General features: G+C 35.1%; 1 protein-coding gene and 1 long non-coding RNA gene across 3 annotated transcripts in view; one reads left to right on the forward strand and one right to left on the reverse strand.

Annotated features, from left to right (window-relative positions):
• LOC134166701 (uncharacterized) overlaps positions 1-18371 on the reverse strand; it is a 97629-nt gene that overhangs the window by 24093 nt on the left and 55165 nt on the right. The window lies entirely within an intron of this gene.
• The window catches only part of LOC134166803 (uncharacterized), a 704714-nt gene continuing 686936 nt past the window's right edge, over positions 594-18371 (forward strand). Inside the window, exon 1 of the long non-coding RNA XR_009966019.1 lies at positions 594-1781. This is a non-coding gene — a long non-coding RNA (uncharacterized LOC134166803). The remainder of the gene's footprint in view (positions 1782-18371) is intronic.

The raw sequence follows: 18371 nt of genomic DNA on the forward strand, positions 1-18371 counted from the left end.
TGAGGGGATGGGGGGGAAGTTTTTTATTCATTCATAGTCACGCTTTTCCCCTAACTGGAGGCGGTGCTGGGTGAAGAGTGTTGTTTCTTAAGAATTTTTACTGAGTCTAAGATTATTCCATAACTTTGTTGGTAGTTCCAGTAATTGAGTAGATGCTACTTTTGCTGCAGTCATATTAAAGACAGGATTCAAGTACAAACCAATCACAATTCCAGAAACAATAGAAAATAATAGCCATACAGTTCGGCAAGAACAAGCACAAGTACTAAGTAGGAGTAAGTAACTATGCAAGTACAAGATGGGGAATCTCCTCTAATGCTTCAGGGAAGAATATTGGGACACTGTATTCCCCATGCCATACTGTTTCATGTGTAGCTGGTTCCAGAATTTTTGCCTCCTTACACAAGTGTTTGCTCTCCCTTCATAACAGTGGTAGCAGAGCTCAAGAAGTGTTAAAATGACTGAAAGACATCCTTTGGTAAATCTGAAAGCATTACTGCTTCTATCACCCTTTAGGGGTTTGAGGCATGGTATATTCATTTCTGCATACCCCTTTACTGAGTCGATAGTCTGTGGCAGAGGCACAAGGGTTACAATATCTGAAACTGGTAAAACAAGATCCACTAGAGCTCTTTCTCTGCAGAACTTTAGCAGCATAATATGTAAGCATCCAGAGAAACCCCTCATAGTCTCAAGTTGTCTTAAGTTTTGAAAAAGGATAAACAACACAATGTACCTTGGTACTGATAGTTCACAAAGTTATTAAAGGCATCAAAGGAAGCATTAGAACTAGATTTAGGAAGTGAGAAAAGTGAGGATAAGTATATATGAATTTGTTGCAAGAAGAGATCACCACAACTTTGCTATCTCTGGTTTACCTGTGACAAGAAGTAGCAAAGCCTAGATGCAAGAGGTAAGAAAAAAGTCTTTGAAAAGTAAGAATGGCTAATTCCTGGGGTAGATTTTAATTTTATTTTATTTTTTTTTAATCTGGAGAATAGTCCAACTTTGACTTAAGCTATTTAAAGGGAGACTGAATTGGCAGTTGTCAGTACTGATTTGGATGTGAAGCAGGATACAGCTGAACCCTGCTTCCTATAAGAAATCCCAAGACATATAAACGGGTCCTCTTTATGCCTTTTTCCTATTACTTCTTAAGTCACTTTCTGTAGAATTCTGCCAAGTTTGTAAGTAGGAATGAGGAAAAGGAATAGAAGCTGCGCTTCTGTTTCTACTGAAAGATGAAATAAAAATTATGAATTAACTTTATTGTTAAAATAAATATGACTATTTATTTCAGGTATTCTATTCTACAGTTGTTCTGCATGCTGAATGGAAACCTTGCGCTGTTCTGAAGGGCTGGACCAGTTCCTTCTGGAGTCATTATATTTCTCCTCTCATGCCACCAGATGGCTGGTTTAGGTGTAATGACAGCAGCTGTTTGAGTCTACTTGCCAGCCTTGAGATTCAACAACTCTGGAATCACTTGGGTACACAGGATTAAACAAAGACAAAATTTAAACTTTTGTCTTCTATAATGTAGTAATTTCATACTGATGAATAAAGGAACTGACTTTGCAGTAAATTATTGGTCAACATATTTTTTTTTCTAATAATTTGGTTTGTGTTATTTTCTGTATTTGTACTTGCTCTACACTGTTATTTCCTAGGTGTATCTACATAAAGACAAAAAATTAATCACAGAACACACTCTGGATTTTCTTCCAATGTTCAGACTACACTGATTGAAGTATTGAATCCATTTACAACACTGTCTTCCTGTAAGTAGGCTCAATCAGTGTGAAACATGCTGTATAAAATTTTGTTGAGTTCCTGGGTAGTTCAATTCTCTACAAGGAAAATTGCTAATTTAGCATTCTACCAGAGAAACATTGCCATATATTTACGTGCAGTCATAAGAATGAGCAATGTGAAAGCTTAAATCATCTTCTGACACATATTCCTCCACTGTCTTTTCTAAAATTCAGATTGAGGAAGGAAAATCAAGAGTCACGGATGCTATTAGCCAGTTTCCAGAAGTGGTAACTCTGTATACCAGGATGTGTAGCAGTGAAGTTGCAAGGCAGGAATGGAAAGAAATAGAGCTGCAACTTGAAGGGGCTGTAGGTGTAGCTGTATTTACTTTGTTTTTATCACCTTCTCTTTGTGTTACTAAGACTAACAACAGATCATCTCTTCTCACTTTTAAATTAGCATTATTAGTACAGCATTATCACATCAACACCCACATAGCATACACTTGTTGTCCATGGTTATTCCTGATTATGTGCCTCACAGTTACTGTCAAGGGACACAGAAAGATAACTCTGAGATGGTCAGAATGACAGTCTAAAAATGTGCTGTGAATAGTAAATAACTGTTTTTTGGTTTTGTTGTTGTTTTGTTTGTTTTTTTTTTAATTGGATTTTATCATAGTACTACAGGCTAAGATATAAACTTCCTTATTGTTATGGGAATGAATGGGTATTTTGAGATCAGGTATGTATAAATGTATCCAGGTGTATAAATTTGGGTCTTCAGTTATTTGTAACAGGTATTTGGGTTACTGTAATAGTTCTCAGGATTCAGAGTTATAAATTTCACATATGAAATAACACAGTGGAATTTTTGTGATTTATTAACTAAGGGAGAGGGGAGGGGGGGAAGAAAGAGAATGTTATACTGACTTACTGGATAGGTTGTCATTTTATATGGTTAAAATGTGCATACAAGGAAATACTCCTAGGTAAAAAACACAGTGTTGATGAGAGGTAATACATGTATAGTTAGACTCCTTGAAATCATTGAAATTCAGACATCAATTTTAAATGTAATAATCAATGCAAGGGAACTAAAATATGGGTTCAAAATTATGAAATAAGTTTTTTTCTTTTATTGAGCATTTAACACTCTCAGAGTCAAACATATAACTTTAACTTCTGCAATTTATTGTCATATCCTAATATATCTGCATCTACTGAAGAGGCTTTTAAATATGCAGTAGTAAATATTGTAAATTGTGTTGTGTGATTTTTTGCTTAAAGTTGAGTTTTTGTAAGGATCTAGGAATTGTGGCTTGCCATCTGTTGCTTAAATCTCTCTATGTTTCTACTGCATTGAATGGATAGTCTTTTTAGCCTGGCTTCATGATTTGGCAATAGGAAATGATGCTTATGTGATTAATCAGTGTAAGGTTAAATTAGTGCTCATTTGTTTATATCTGCATGTATACTTGAAACTGCTGGAAGGGTGACATTTTGAAAGAGTGAAAGGGTTCAATACTGTGTTTCTAAAGCTTGCATGGAAATGAATGAGTGGAGGAGAGAGGGTTGTTTTTCTGACTGCCTATATGTAAGTTCAAACTACTGGTCAGGGCAGTAGAAAGTTACCTCTTACGGGAGAAACTTCAGATAGAGCTTAACACTTTCTGAAAACACTGAAAACATTCAACTAGGTGTTGTAAATTTGTCAGAAACAAAGTATTGTAAGTTTTCTCACACTTACTTAGTGAAAATTCTTGCTTCCAATGGCTAAGATGAGCACTGTTTGCAAACCTTTTCAGCTTGGATAGTCAAAATCAGTGCCCCCAGCAGAATGCTGGTATCATTTATAAACACACAGAGATGTAGCTGGAGGAACTGAACTCCATATAATGCTTGAGTGCAGCCAAGTGAATGAATTACTTGCCTCTTGTTCTCAGCTTTCTGTTTGGTGTTTTAGGTATGCTTGTAATACTTCAGCACGCTTTTAATGGCAGAGATGAGTTTTGAGCTCAGTGGTAACCACTTGTGTATAAAATAATTGAAATTCATACAATAAAGCATAGTTCAATTTACTTGAACATGTAAATTGGTTCATTTATGAGTCACTTGTGCATGACTGGTAAAGCAGTATTCTACATGATAAGTTAGGAAGTATGCAGTAATTGACATATAATAATATTGAAACAGATTGTCCAATACATTTATTTCTTGGACAAAAAGTGATTGATTTTAATTTGTCAAATTCTGTACAGCTTTCTTGTTGATGTGAAAGTGTGTTTTTTAAAACAAGAGTGACTGGGAAGTCTAGTGTGTTAAAATTTGATAATTTCTTTTGTCAAATAAATCATGAGATTAACTCAATAGTTGTTAAATTTAAAGTGCAAGGCAGTAAGAACACAGAAAATAGTTTGAGTTTTTGTCAATCTGTATTTTTCAGTTAAGCAGTCGTAAATCAAGGAATATTGTATTTTTGAGGCTCATTAAAGAGACATTATACATTAGAATAGTGAGGCAGTCAGCATAATAAAATGATGAATGCCTATAAGTATCTGTATGTAAATGATGTGAGACAGATTTGCTGGTGCTACAGAGGAGAATAATAATCTATTTGACAGTTCCCTGTAGGTGCTACTTGTGGATACAAGTGGCAGATGTTAAATGTAAACCTCTTCAGCAGCAAGCGCTTATTAGCACTCAGTGGGGAAAAAATGGCAATATAGGATAAGGCAAATAGCAGATAATGCCATTTAAATAACTTTGTTCTTACAAAACTTTATTGCCAATGTATTAAAGACTGGGAGGTTGGCTTTCTTGTTTGTTTTCATTGATAAAGATTAGGTAGATAAGAAAATGTTCTGGAATTCAGAAAATTATAATTTGAAACATTTAAAATTCAATCAGTGTAGGAACTCTTGATGGAGAATATAGATAAGTACTCTTTTATCAGCAAACTTTTTTTGATATGTCATTTGGTAAGTATTTATGAAATCATTATTATCTGTGATAAATGTCAGTACAGTCTGTGTTTGCTGACATGGTTTCATTTACCAGATCAGCTTTAGTTATTGTTTCCATTTTTTTTTCTTTTCATCCATGATTGAATGGAAAACTCTGGTCTTTCAGATCTATAATTTTAGTGGAAAAAGGGGAAGTGTAGTAAGTGAAATCAGGTTAGCAATAGCTAATACATTTTAGAACATGATCTGATTTTATTTCTTGGCCATATGTCTTAATCCTAGCCTGAGATGCTACTCCTAGAACTATAAAATATTAATCTGTGCAAGATTCACATTTCAGTAGTAGTCCAACTCTTCAACAGAGATCAGCATTGAAGTAGTTCAGGAGACTATCAAAACGATTTGATTTATTTCTTGTCCTACTTTGTAATAGATTAGGTTAGGGATTCATATTTCTTTAAAGTATGAATCTAGGCACATGAATTGATTTTTCAAATTGTCAAAGCTTACTTTAGAGCTTTTTCCTCGTTTGAGATAGCTTGTCCCTAATGAAGTGTTTTGTTTGGTTGGTTTTTTACTTCTATCTGCCAGCCAAACTCCTGCTTGAAAGGGTAGAGATTAGGCCAATGCCAAGAGTGGTGTAGTGTCTACATGTTTAGATTCTTATGGTCTTATGTCTTTTAGTATTATGAAATCTGTGACACTATTTGTGCTTTTTCTTTGTTATCTTTTGTCAACCCTTAAAGCTATCTTGTGTTGTTTGCACTAAATCTCTGCAGAGCTTAATGTTTCACTGCGCCACTGCAGATTTGTAATCCCTTTCATGGTGTTAAATTATCAGTTCAATGTGCCTGATTTAGTGGGTATATTTATTATTCACCCAGCTTCTGTGCTTGCTAATTCTTTTCTTTATTGCTTTGCCTTGAGTTAGGGAATACTTACCCTCTGTCCCCTGAATTTTTAAAAGAATAGCTAAACTTCATTCTGATGTACCTTTTGCTATTAGTTTTCGATGTTGCAGTTGAAAACTGTGTGATATTTCCCATGTAGATGCTGATCTGTGTTCATGTACAACAGTTGAAGTTCAGGAATGGAGAATGTGAGTATAATCTCACCAGGGAAAGGAGAATAAGAACAGAGTGTATGAGAGAATTTAAGCCATAACCCAGGACCGTAATGAATTTCTCACATAGCCAGACTTTGGCAGTGAGGAGTTCGTAAGTCTAGGAAATGTATTTTGGTCCTGATAACCTAGCTGCTGTAAATGATAACATGGCTTAAAACTGTTGCTGACTTGTATCTCCTTTTCTTTGCAGCATGATAAGAGTTACAAACAAGAAGTATTCAGTTACATTAGGTAGAAGAGCTTCCTATGCCAGTACTGGCCTCAACACTTGCTTTCTTTTGCTTCCTTGTCTGTTCTCAGCTGTGCTATAATCCCTCTTATGTTACATGCCACAAGATTTTTTAAAACCTGTCTCACCTATCTGGCTGAGCAGACCTCTGAAATATTTTGAAGAGAGTGAAAACATTTAACATTTACCTTTACATGACAGATTGGGCCACATGCTATATCTTCAAAGTAATAAAAACCCCCACAAACAAACAAAAAAAACTCCACCACACAACAACCCTCCCCCCGAAACCAAAACAATAAGCACACCCCCCAAAAAACCCTAAGAAAACAGCAACCTCTGTCCTGTAGAAACCTCCTAAAATTGTCTGTTTTGAGCATTTACATTCCACTAAATGGAAGACCCAAACCAGCCTTTTTCATTCAGCCATTTAGAACTTACATGATTCCAGACAAAGAAACTGACACCAGATTACTGTGTCTGAAATTAAGTTCTGTCTGTCCCTCTGAGTGGGTCCTATATGATCCTGTATGTTCCTATATGGTGCTGTGTAGATCTCTAGAAATGAGGCTTTTACTTGTGATTGTGGTGACTACATTTATTTGATGAGTTAATGCTTAGAAGTTATTTGCCGGTTCTAAGACTTTACACACATACATAATTATAGACTGTATAGACTATATAGTGCCTAAATATACACTAAGTGCACACAGTGTACGCATACCTGTAAATATAGACTAAATATACACTATATAAATAAATATTTAATGCATTTTTATTTTTAGGAAAACAACTACAGGTTAATAATTTACAGCATAATGTAATTGCTTCCAGTACTTTGAAAAAAATTGCTTTTAAATGAGACATAAAACTTTTTTGGCTAATCAGAAAACATAGTGACATATAAATGTTTTACTGCCTCATTACCACTGCTTAGTGTAAATAATAAATTTAATACAATAACATCTGTGTAAATTGCTGAAGAATTATGCTTTTTTTTTCCAAATATTTTAAGTCAAATTACCAAGGAAAAAACTTACTGAAGAAAATTAAAATGAAAATACATGTATATGATAGGTTGAGAGTTCTAGTGTACTAGCCTTGTGTTTTAAGACCAATTTAGTTTTCAGTTGTGCTAGACTACTTGAATAGTTGTTAACTAAGCTTAATATTAGATACATCAATATTTCTCTCTATATAAGTTAAAACTGACTGGTAATCAACAAACAGTTAGAATTACAATTTCAAGTCTTTGTCAGTTACATTTATCTGTATTAATGACTTTATTAATTGGAAAAAAATGAAATCTCTTGGATGTTGTTTCTCTTACTTAAATAAATCCCTTTGCAGAATGTAATAAGGAAGTACTATGATGCTCATCCAACTAATTCAGCTATTTATTTTTTTATGGAGCTGGATAATATCTTTAAATAACACTGAATGACAGTTGTATGAGCTGAGTTCTGCTATCTAAATGTGCCAGGAAAGTACAAAATTAAATACAAAACTATGATATAATAATGTTTCATTAATGCCTATTTCAGGTAATCAAATAGTTAAAGCAGCTGTTATTTGTGATTCATTTTAGTGTCAATATTTTTACAAAAAATAATATTTTGGGGTTAACTGCTACAAACAAAATGCTTGTTGATTTATCAAACATGAAAATTAAAAAAGTCCTATGAGGCCATTCCAGGAGGCTTGGCCTCTCTTCAGCTTTCAGAAAATGTTCAGAATTTTGCTTGTACAAATGCATTATGACTGAGCCAAAAACTCAGTCTTCACAGGCAGTGTCAAAATAATAATAGTGCTCATCTGGGAAGAAGGATGAGGGAAGGGAAAGTATATATTTAGGCAACCTATCAAACAGTTGTATGGATAACTTTTGTTTATTTTTTTTAATTAATTCTTACTACAATCCACAAATGCAGATCTATGTATGGATCTGCTTATAAATAGTCTCTGTGTTTGTGTTTTAAAATCTAGTTTTGAGATCAAATGGAGAAAGAAAGATCATACATGCTCAGGAAAAGTTCCCAATCATGCAGTGTTATCCAGCTGAGGGAGGACTAAAATTTAGACATCAGTCTAGAAGACTCCTTGAACAGAAAGCTGAAAACTGTTCTTCAGTCCTTCCAACACACAAGCCTAATTTTATGGTAACAATGAAGGGAGACTCAAAAGGATTGGTTGCTTCACTGCTGCTTTCAAAATTTGATAGCCCAGCAGCAGGTACCAGTGTTAGCCGTCATTCTCTCCCGTTTGTCTGTCTTTGCTTTGCCTTTTCAATAATCAGGACACAGTTTTAAAGTGTCATTGCGAAGAGATGAAATGTAAGGCAAAACTATATAAAATGTGGATATGGAAATGTGTGATTTCTCAAGACTTTTTGAGATTTTGAAAACATGGTACGTATTTAGTAGTCCCCAAACAGTCCTTTTCTTTTTTCCATTTTGAGATGTAGAAGAATTTTTGCAATAGTGTCTTTTTGTGAAGAGAAAATACAAAGACAAAAAGATTTATGACTGGTATTTAAAATGCTGTGATCTGAGCAATTGAATTGCAACATATTCTAGGTTTCCTCTTTAGCCATTGTAAAATTTTGACATTCAAAACTGAAGCTGAAGGGGAAAGACTGTGGGGAAGACAAGAACTAAAACTGTAACTATGCCTCTCTAGGCATATCAAGGATGAGGGGGTCATTAAGAGCAGCCAACATGGCTTTACCAAGGGGAAGTCATGTTTGACCAACCTTATAGCCTGTGAGCAGGTAGCTAGGTGGATGGATGATGGTAGAGCGGTAGATGTGGTTTTTCTTGATTTCAGTAAGGCATTTGATACTGTCTCCCACAGCATCCTCATAGATAAGCTAAGGAAGTGTGGGCTTGATGGTTAGGTAGTGAGGTGGATCAAGAACTGGCTCGAAGGAAGAAGGCAGAGTCATGGTCAATGGGGCAGAATCTAGCTGGAGGTCTGTGACTAGTGGAGTCCCTCAGGGGTCGGTGCTGGGACCAGTGCTTTTTAATATTTTCATCAACGACCTGGATGAGGGAACTGAATGTACCCTCAGCAAGTTTGCTGATGATACTAAACTGGGAGGAGTGGCTGACACACCAGAGGGCTGTGTTGCCATTCAGTGAGACCTGGACAGGCTGGAGAGTTGGGCGAAGGGGAACTTGATGAAATTCAACAAGGGCAAGTGTAGAGTCTTGCATCTGGGAAGAACAACCCCGTGTGCCAGTACAGGTTGGGGGCTGACCTGCTGGACAGTAGTGGAAGGGAAAGGGACCTGGGGGTCCAGGTGGATAGGAGGATGACCATGAGCCAGCAATGTGCCCTTGTGGCCAAGAAGGCCAATGGCATCCTAGGGTGCATTAGAAAGGGTGTGGTTAGTAGGTCAAGAGAGGTCCTCCTCCCCCTCTACTCTGCCTTGGTGAGGCCGCATCTGGAATATTGTGTCCAGTTCTGGGCCCCTCAGTTCAAGAAGGACAGGGAATTGCTTGAAAGAGTCCAGCGCAGAGCTACAAAGATGATTAAGGGAATGGAACATCTCTCTTATGAGGAGAGGCTGAGGGAACTGGGACTCTTTAGCTTGGAGAAGAGGAGACTGAGGGGTGACCTCATCAATGTTTACAAATATGTAAAGGGTGAGTGTCAGGATGATGGAGCTAGGTTTTTTTCAGTGATGTCCAGTGATAGGACAAGGGGCAATGGGTGCAAACTGGAGCATAGGAGGTTCCACGTGAACATTAGGAAAAATTTCTTTACTGTGAGAGTAACAGATCACTGGAACAGGTTGCCCAGGGGGGTTGTGGAGTCTCCTACGTTGGAGATACTCAAGGCCTGCCTGGACAAGTTCCTGTGTGATGTACTCTAGGTTACCCTGCTCTTGCAGGAGGGTTGGACTAGATGATCTTTTGAGGTCCCTTCCAACCCTTAGGATAATGTGATACTGTGATTCTGTAACTAAATGCAAGAAAACAGTAGAAAAGAATAAACGATGGTGAAATATGACTTTGGACGCCATTGAAGGGAATGAGATGAAAGGGTGCTTGAAAGGGATAAGGATAAAGAGAGAGAACTCTTTTTTTCCATCTTAATTTTAAAGCCTACCAGAACCTGTGGCAAATTCTTTGGCATTGCAAAGCAGAAGCAATTACCTGTTTTGATGAAGCAACTTTCACCTGAAAGGGATGGAAATTGGAAAAGGAAAAGATGAAAAAACTGGAATAGGAATACTAACTAGAGTGTATGTATCTGAACTCTAGTAAATCCAGATGAGGCCTATCATTAGATAGGAATAGTAGCAAAACTAACATAAATATGATTTTTTCTAAAAAAAAGTCTTAAAATATAATTAAATATACAGATGTATATGTTTTATGTCCTTCTATATGTATCTGTATATGTATCAGTTTTTATTAATTGGTATGTACACATCATGCAGTAACTGAATTTCATTGCCTGCATTCATTTTCTGGTGACCTTTTTCCATCAAAACTTTATTAAAGTCTTTCTCTTCACAGTTGCATTTTTATCATTATATTTGAGTGATAAACCTGTAATAGTCCCCTTGCAGCGTAACTGCTTGTGTATTAGTCCTGAGTGCCTCACTGTTTTCCTTACTGCACCAGACAAAGCTAGGTCAAAAAAATGCATAGTTCTTTAGATTTTTTTAAATTAATTTGAGAGGTAGACAAGAATATTGAAAAAAAAAACACAAGAAAAGCTTTGGTAAAAATAAAAAATACAACCTTTTTATTTCTGAAGTGAAAAAAAAATAGTCTTTTTCTACTTTTTGCAACATTAAAGAGTTTGCACATTCTTTTAAGAAAAGTAGTTTTAGTTCCATCAGATTCTGCATTGGGTATTTTACCTGATCTTCCTGATAGCCAGATTTTATTTTAGTAGATTTATTTCTATAATAATCAGCTGAAGAAAAACAGGCTCCAGTTGGCCTTTATGTCTGAGAGGATTTGATTCTACATGTTCTGCAAGAGGAACTGTGAGGTTGCTTTCTTTTCTGGAAGGGAAAGGGTAGCTGAATTTTTCCTAAGTCCTATATTTTTCCACTGTATCTATAAAACTTTTTAATGGTGTATAAACACTAACTAATATTGAAACTACTATAAATTAGTGCCCATGTAATACATATCACTGATGATAGTACCTTCTTTTTTGAAAGCAAAGAGAAAAACCTGGGAATGAAATAGTTCTGACATAATTTTCCTAGGATTGTTGTTGCTTTAACTGTTTGTGTCTGACTCCTGGATTATATCCTTCTGGAAACAGAAGAAATTACAGATTCATTTCCCTCTGCTGTGAAAAGCAAAGCAAAACAATGAGAAACACAACCAGCGTCATAAGTAACCAAAAAAACTAAAACAGGCAGAAAGAATCTATTTTCCTTTTAACCTCCAGAGCTCCACCATTTTATTTTAAATTCTTAAAAAATAACTTACCAGTGTGGTGATGGCCTTCCAAAGATGACAGTAATCCTAGTAAAATTTCTTTCTGACAGTGCAATTCTGTATCTCTATCATATCACTGTTGTGTCATATTTTTATTGCAGATCTGCAGATTTATAAGTATTTGAACAGGTGGCTCATATCTGTTGGTTGAAACTCAGAGTTAAATATTTCTATCAGTGATGAAGATTCTGTAGTCTCTTCTCTGGTTTCTTTACAGGCAGGTTTAAGCAGTATTACTTTTTTGATTTCCCAAATTCTTCTTTGTAGAGCTTGCTTTCTTAAAGTTTCTTTTCCTTCTAAATAAATTTGCTTAAGAGGGAATCTTGTATAAATAGAGTTTTCTGCTTTCTGGCCAAAGAAATCTTGGATTGAATGGTTGGTGGAGGTATCTGACAGAAACTGGTACTATTGACAGTGTGTTCTATAAAACTTCTAATGAAGATTTCAGTATAAGTATGATGTTATGTCAGCTGGGTTCCAGTAAGGACTTTACACCACCAAAAATCTCTGAGAGGAGGGAAAAGGCAGTTAGTATGACTAATATTTTCATAACATTTTAAGAGAGAACTTATTTTTTAGCTGAGTTTTTGTGAAAGAGACAAAAAAGCTGTTAGGGCAGTGGGATTTTATGGATGGTAGGGTTGAGAATTACGTATTTTTTAACATTTCTGTAGGTTAAATACTAGTATAAACATGACTTTTACACTATAAACATGCATGCGTGTGTGCCCATGTAGATCTAAAACTAACTTCTCTGTGATGAGACTTGTTTTGTGAGTAGGAAATAACAATCATGCCAGAGAATACTGAGGTAATGAGTTACAATACTGCTAACACAACAAAGAAACCCAAGAATGATTCAACCCCACAAGCTTCTGTATTTGTTTTGACTTCTTGATTATGAAATTAAAATTTTGAAAGTTAGTTATTCAGAAACTTAAAACCTGCTTGCTTTACTTACACCAACCCCCCTGCCTGTCATCTTCATGGAAGGCAGCTTCAGACCCACAATCATATAGCAACATGGAAACTGAATATTTGTGGTTTTGTTTTGGATTATAGCTGTTTTGTATCAAGTGCTTCTATTTCTGACACTGTACATCTTCTCAAGCAACTTTTTTAGTCATGCTAATGCTAAGGTATTTAATAAACAAGTTAAGTATTCCTTTTGAATAGTCCTGTATGTCTCACTAGAAGGATAATTCTTATTTTCATATTACTTTCTGGTGTTCTCAGTAAGGATGAGCACATGCACATGTATATACTTGTACATACACTGAGATATGACAGTACATATATGAGCACACAGGCATATAGACACTATTACAGTTGTGTTTCTCATTTAAAAGATAAACAGGGCATGAATACAAAATAATGTTGCATCTCCAGCTAGTAATGCTATAATTGGTGGAATGAGATTTTTTTCTTGTATGCATTTTGTTTATATTTTACTGTGTTTTTTTACCATATCAAATTAAAACCTACTGCTGATTTTATTAGGACCTGTTCACTTGGAAGTGTAAATCACACTGACATGCATGTACCTGTGTACATAATATAGTATATATGTAATCCAATTTCTCAGAATTCAGTAGGACTGTTCTCTTGAATAATAATCAAATAAGAGCTATGCAACATATATTACATACCAACTCGTTATAAGAGATGCTACTACAACTTCTCTGTATACTTGCCTCAGCGCACCCATAAAGTTTTTATAAATTCTGTTAATTTAAAATGATGTGCTTTAAGAGTCAGATCTGTGTAATTCTTACTGCTTTTTCTCAATCATTAGACTTGAAAAGCTGGTCTTGCTGAAGTCCCTGCCAAAATAAACTATTTATAGACAGTGGTTTCTTAGTACTTCGAAACTACTCCTTCTCTCCTCTCTCTTCTGCACTTTGAACTTGTGATATTTGCTTTAGTTTTGATGGATTTAAATTTTTCAAGTACTAAAATCTTAAAATGCCTGTAAATTCTACATATTTCAAATTGTAACAGACAAAACAACTGCAGAAGCTGTGAATGTTTATCAAATTTATTTAAATATAAAATATTTCACTGCAGTTGGCACTGCGAAATTTTTCTGCTTGTGCTGCCCTACCAGGATGTAGTACATAGCTTTCTTTTCTGCTTCATGGTTGTCAGGGCAGGATGATAGACCAAATTAATTACTAAGACTCCTTCCAGACCTATTTTCTAAGGTTCATTTTCACAGTCTTTCCAGGCAAGAATATAACCATTGTGATTAGATTTTTGCAGCAAAGTGATACTTTCTGACTGTAAAAACTGTTGAATTTAATATAGGTGGATCAAGCATTTGCATTTTATTAGGGAATAAATGCTGCTGTAGTGAAATTTACTTCATACAATATATATCATTACACATACTGAATTAGCTAAATCTAAAATAACAAATATTTCAGGACCTATTAGACCTCTTAGGAACAGGCTAGGAATTTCTATACTAATTGGGGATTTGGAAATGCCAGTAAACTGAAGGGTAATAGCATTCGAATTTTAACAAGAGGTAAGCAGATGGTAAGGTGGTATCAGCAGAAAGTATTTTTGTGATTTATCAATTCTATTCCAACACCACTTACCCAAAAGTTTGAAACTTTCAGTTGTTTATTTCCCTTTGAGATTAAATTATTTTTGTCATAACTTTTTATTGTTTATTCAACTGTCAGCGTTAATTATTTGGTAACATATGGATGCAACTTTTGAAAGTAGGGCATTGGAAGGACTGTTTATAATTTTAATTTATACATAATGTATTTCTATTCTTTTAATGCCCTTAAGAGATTGCACTCTTTTTTCGTCCTCATATTTTGTTGAAATAAGTCAAACACAACCTTATTGACACTCAGAACTATGCAGGGTTGAAAGAATGTTAGTGTAGCAAATCTTAAAATCCAGTCTCTCTGGTTGTAAGTCGTACAAAATATCTGGGAAAAGGTGGTTATCAGCTCTTTACATTGATTCCTTATTGATGCGTTTATAAATTAACTCTGTTCCAAGATGTGTTCATATAATACTATGATTGCATAATTAACACTCTTGATATTTTAAGGATTCAGATCCATTAAAATACTCCAATGTGTGTGTACTCAAGGTTTTGAAAATTAATATCTCCAGGCATGATATTTTGGTATACAAAAGCTATTGTAGTGTACAAAAGCTACTGTAGTATACAAAAGCTATTGTAGTATACAAAAGCATGATAATGGTAGTTGTTGGCCTCCTGTTTTTTGTTTACTTGCAGATCATAAGAGTAAAATCGTGTCAACCAGTTAACCGCTTTTATTTTTTCATGAGCTCAAAGTTCATTTTAATATTTGAGCTCTTCAAATACTTATTTTCTGTTTTTCTTCCTACAATTAAATTTTCTTTGAAAGAGGATTTTAAATAAGATCTAAGCATCTTACTTTAAATTTTGCAAATAACTATTTCAGTACTAGAAGTAACATTTCAGATACATTGTGAGAGAGATACTAAATGAATCAGATTAGTAGTGTTTTTCCAACTTCACAAAATAATTTCTTTTTTTTATCCTTCTCTAAATTAACTTTGATAACCTAGTGGGCTGCAAAATGTTGCCCTTTCTAACCTGTCAGCATTGAACCATGGAGTGTACTTTTTGGGCAAAATTATGTGTATCTTAAGAAGTAAGTCAGTAAAAAACAATATTTGGTATAGATTTAGAAGTCTGTTCTTTTCAAGCACTTCCCTGGCAAGCATCTATATTGAAAATTTTGATTTTTCATATTTTTCCAAACAACATAAAATATTTGTTCAGGGTAGTGCAGTCACTGCAGTGATGATGCAAGTTAGTTACAAATAATCCACACATTTCTAATTTCAAAATCTGGATTGTTATGATAGTTTTGGACCTATATGGGTGGCATGGTTTAGTGTGAGGTGTCCCTGCCCATGGCAGGGGTGTTGGGACTAGATGATCTTAAGGTCCTTTCCAACCCTAACTGTTCTATGATTCTATATGTTGATGATACTGAAGTTGGCCTTATATACTGCCTGCAGGAAAAGTTGTTAACAACTATAGTATTTATAGACTTTCCTGCAGCAGGTATTTTATTTCCCATGGCATGGTACATATGAGTCAAGTTCTGAGGTGTATCCATCATAGCTCCCAATACAGAAAATAAGGGACAACAGGAGAAAGCACATTACCCTCCCTCAGAAATTCAGCTGTCCTCTTTAAACTCTACCCCTCTTCTAAAGGAAGCATCTGTTACCTGATTGCTCAGACTTCATTTTCTAGTTGAAACACATCATATATCTCTGTATGTTTAAAAGAAAATGGTCTCTTTTCGAAACTTCTTACAGCACAACTGTGTCTCGTGATCTCAGAGCATCACGGAGGAGGAAATGCAATTTTAATGACAAGCTGTTGCATCTTCAGGCTGTTCTTCATTATCTGCCACTTCCTCATCACTTTGTATTAAATGATGACTGTTTAGGTGCAGTATTCTTTGTCTGGTTTTGACTGAGTTTCTTGGAAAGCATGTTTGATATTTGAATAATCAAAGAAATATACTGCAGTGCCCTCTGTTCTAAGAGATTGTGTGATGTTTTTATGTGAGATGATGCAGTCTTCGATACTGTTAGATCAAAATATATAATTCTTTTGATCTATAAGATGAAAAAAAGAATATTGTTTTGAACTTACTACATATTCAGTATCTTAAGTAAACATTGGTTATGCTTATTTACAGGCTGGTAGTTCTGAGAAGAGATATAAAATGTGAGATGTTGATAACTTTTTATATTTATATTATTTGGGGTTAATTAAATGAGAGGCAAAGGAGCAGAATCCCAACACCTTAAAACTGTTTTTTTTAGTCTGTGTATGCTATTTCAGTCATGGAAAGCATGTATGATTTCATATGACTTGTGTGTGCATGTGCTATTTGTGTAGTTGTATGTATCTGCCTGTTTTTCACAGGCAGATTAGAAATACAGTTTTAAAGTCTAGACATTGCTCCTCAAAAAGCAGAACTGTAGTTGACCTGACTGTATATAACTAATTAGGAGGCTAGCAGGTGAAAGATCTTTCATATATGGTGTCTGGTTTACATTCATTTTGACTTTACCTCTCTTGCTTGGTCAGAGGCATCTAACTTGTCTCTAAAGAAGTTATGTATATCGTGTAATTTTTAGTGTAAATACAGTTTTTCATGTGTGTTTTACTGGAATAATGCAGTTTTGTATTTTTCACCACTATGATTCTGTAATTTGAAATAAAATATAAATAAATATAAGTTAGTGTAACCTAATTCTGCATCATCGTGCTATTGAATAAGTAGCACATCTGGCTAAGATAGAACCAGATGTTACTCCAGTTGGAATCTAATTAGAATAACAACTTTTCTAATGCGGAGGCTTAAGGAGTGAGAAGTAAAATTCCTGGTGTCGACCATCAGCCCTACATGAGAGGTACAAGTATTAATATTGACTAGAGAAAACGTCTGGTTCTCAGTACTCCAGGGTTATTTTTACACCCTGCTCACACAACATTCATACACTTACATCAATGTGTTAAGTATGAATTTAATGTTTCTTCTTTCAGTAGCCATCAGTACCTCACGTATAAATGTAATAGTTATGTTGGTATCTTGAAAAAAAGCACCCTTCCAATCCCGCTAGCACGCTTAACTGTTAAAGGAATGGAATCTGCTTCTAAGAGACATAGAAGTTCAAAACTGCAAAAAGTTCTGGGCTGTGTAGTTAACGTATCTGTACTTGGTGTACGTCACCACATTTCATCACCACAAATATTTCATTTTATTATTATATTATTATGGTTTGTCATATTTCATCATGACTTGTAGCTACCAGTGAAAGTACATCCCTGCAGAAAACAGCAGTTCTGTTGCAGGACTGACTCAACGATTTTGCTATGAAATATTTGCTATTTGCCATCAGTTAAAATACATTGTTTTTGGGTTTGTTTTCTCTAACTGGCCCATCTTGCGAATGAATGCAATAATATAATTGTAGACTGATATCAGAATAATTATGAAATTTTTTTTTATCCCAGTAAGTTTCCATAGTAATTGAAAAATAGCTTTTGCTTAATGTGCCCCAGTTGCACAGAACAGTTATGGTGTGAGTGACAGAACTATGTCTAGTATTTGAATCCTGTGATTTTAAGCAGGCAAAAATTGCAAGTTGTTTTCCTCCTAGTGTCATGTGTACTGCACCTTAGGTAGTAATATATCAGTACATTCATTTATATATATATATTCAAATACATTTAGATATGTTATTTTTGTTTGCATTTCCAATTATGTAAGTTTTCTGACAAGCCCCACATCTGTGACTTAACAGCTGTTGTAGGGAATACCTTCCTTTATATTTCTTTCATAATACTCATGCACTTCACATTAAAACAAGCAAAACCACAACCAAACAAATACCCCTCCCTCGCCCCCCCAAAAATTAGTGTGTTTTGTGTGTTAATGCTTAGCTCTTCTTTTTGCTAATGAGTTATTTCACATGTTCTAGTATCTGTACTCGGAGTCATGCTTTTGGGCCCATATGCCATAAAAATTTCAGTGCATCTTCTGTAGGCAGACAGCTTGCTGACAGTGTTAAGCTTCTGGTTATATACCTGTTGCCAGTTCTAAACACAGCAGTTTACATTGTTAGTTGTAGTATGACCAAGAGTTACGAGGTCTGAATAGTCACCACCCCAACTGACCCTGTAGCTGTTGAGCTTTTCTGCTTATTCTCAGGAAGAATGTATACTTCTCCTTATGTTTAGAGGCAGGGTAGTGCTTTGTATTTCATCATTCAATATAT

This window comes from Pezoporus occidentalis, unplaced genomic scaffold, assembly GCF_034315485.1.
Source record: "Pezoporus occidentalis ecotype Australia unplaced genomic scaffold, CSIRO_AGI_Poc_V1 ctg1, whole genome shotgun sequence".
NCBI classification, from domain to species: domain Eukaryota; kingdom Metazoa; phylum Chordata; class Aves; order Psittaciformes; family Psittacidae; genus Pezoporus; species Pezoporus occidentalis.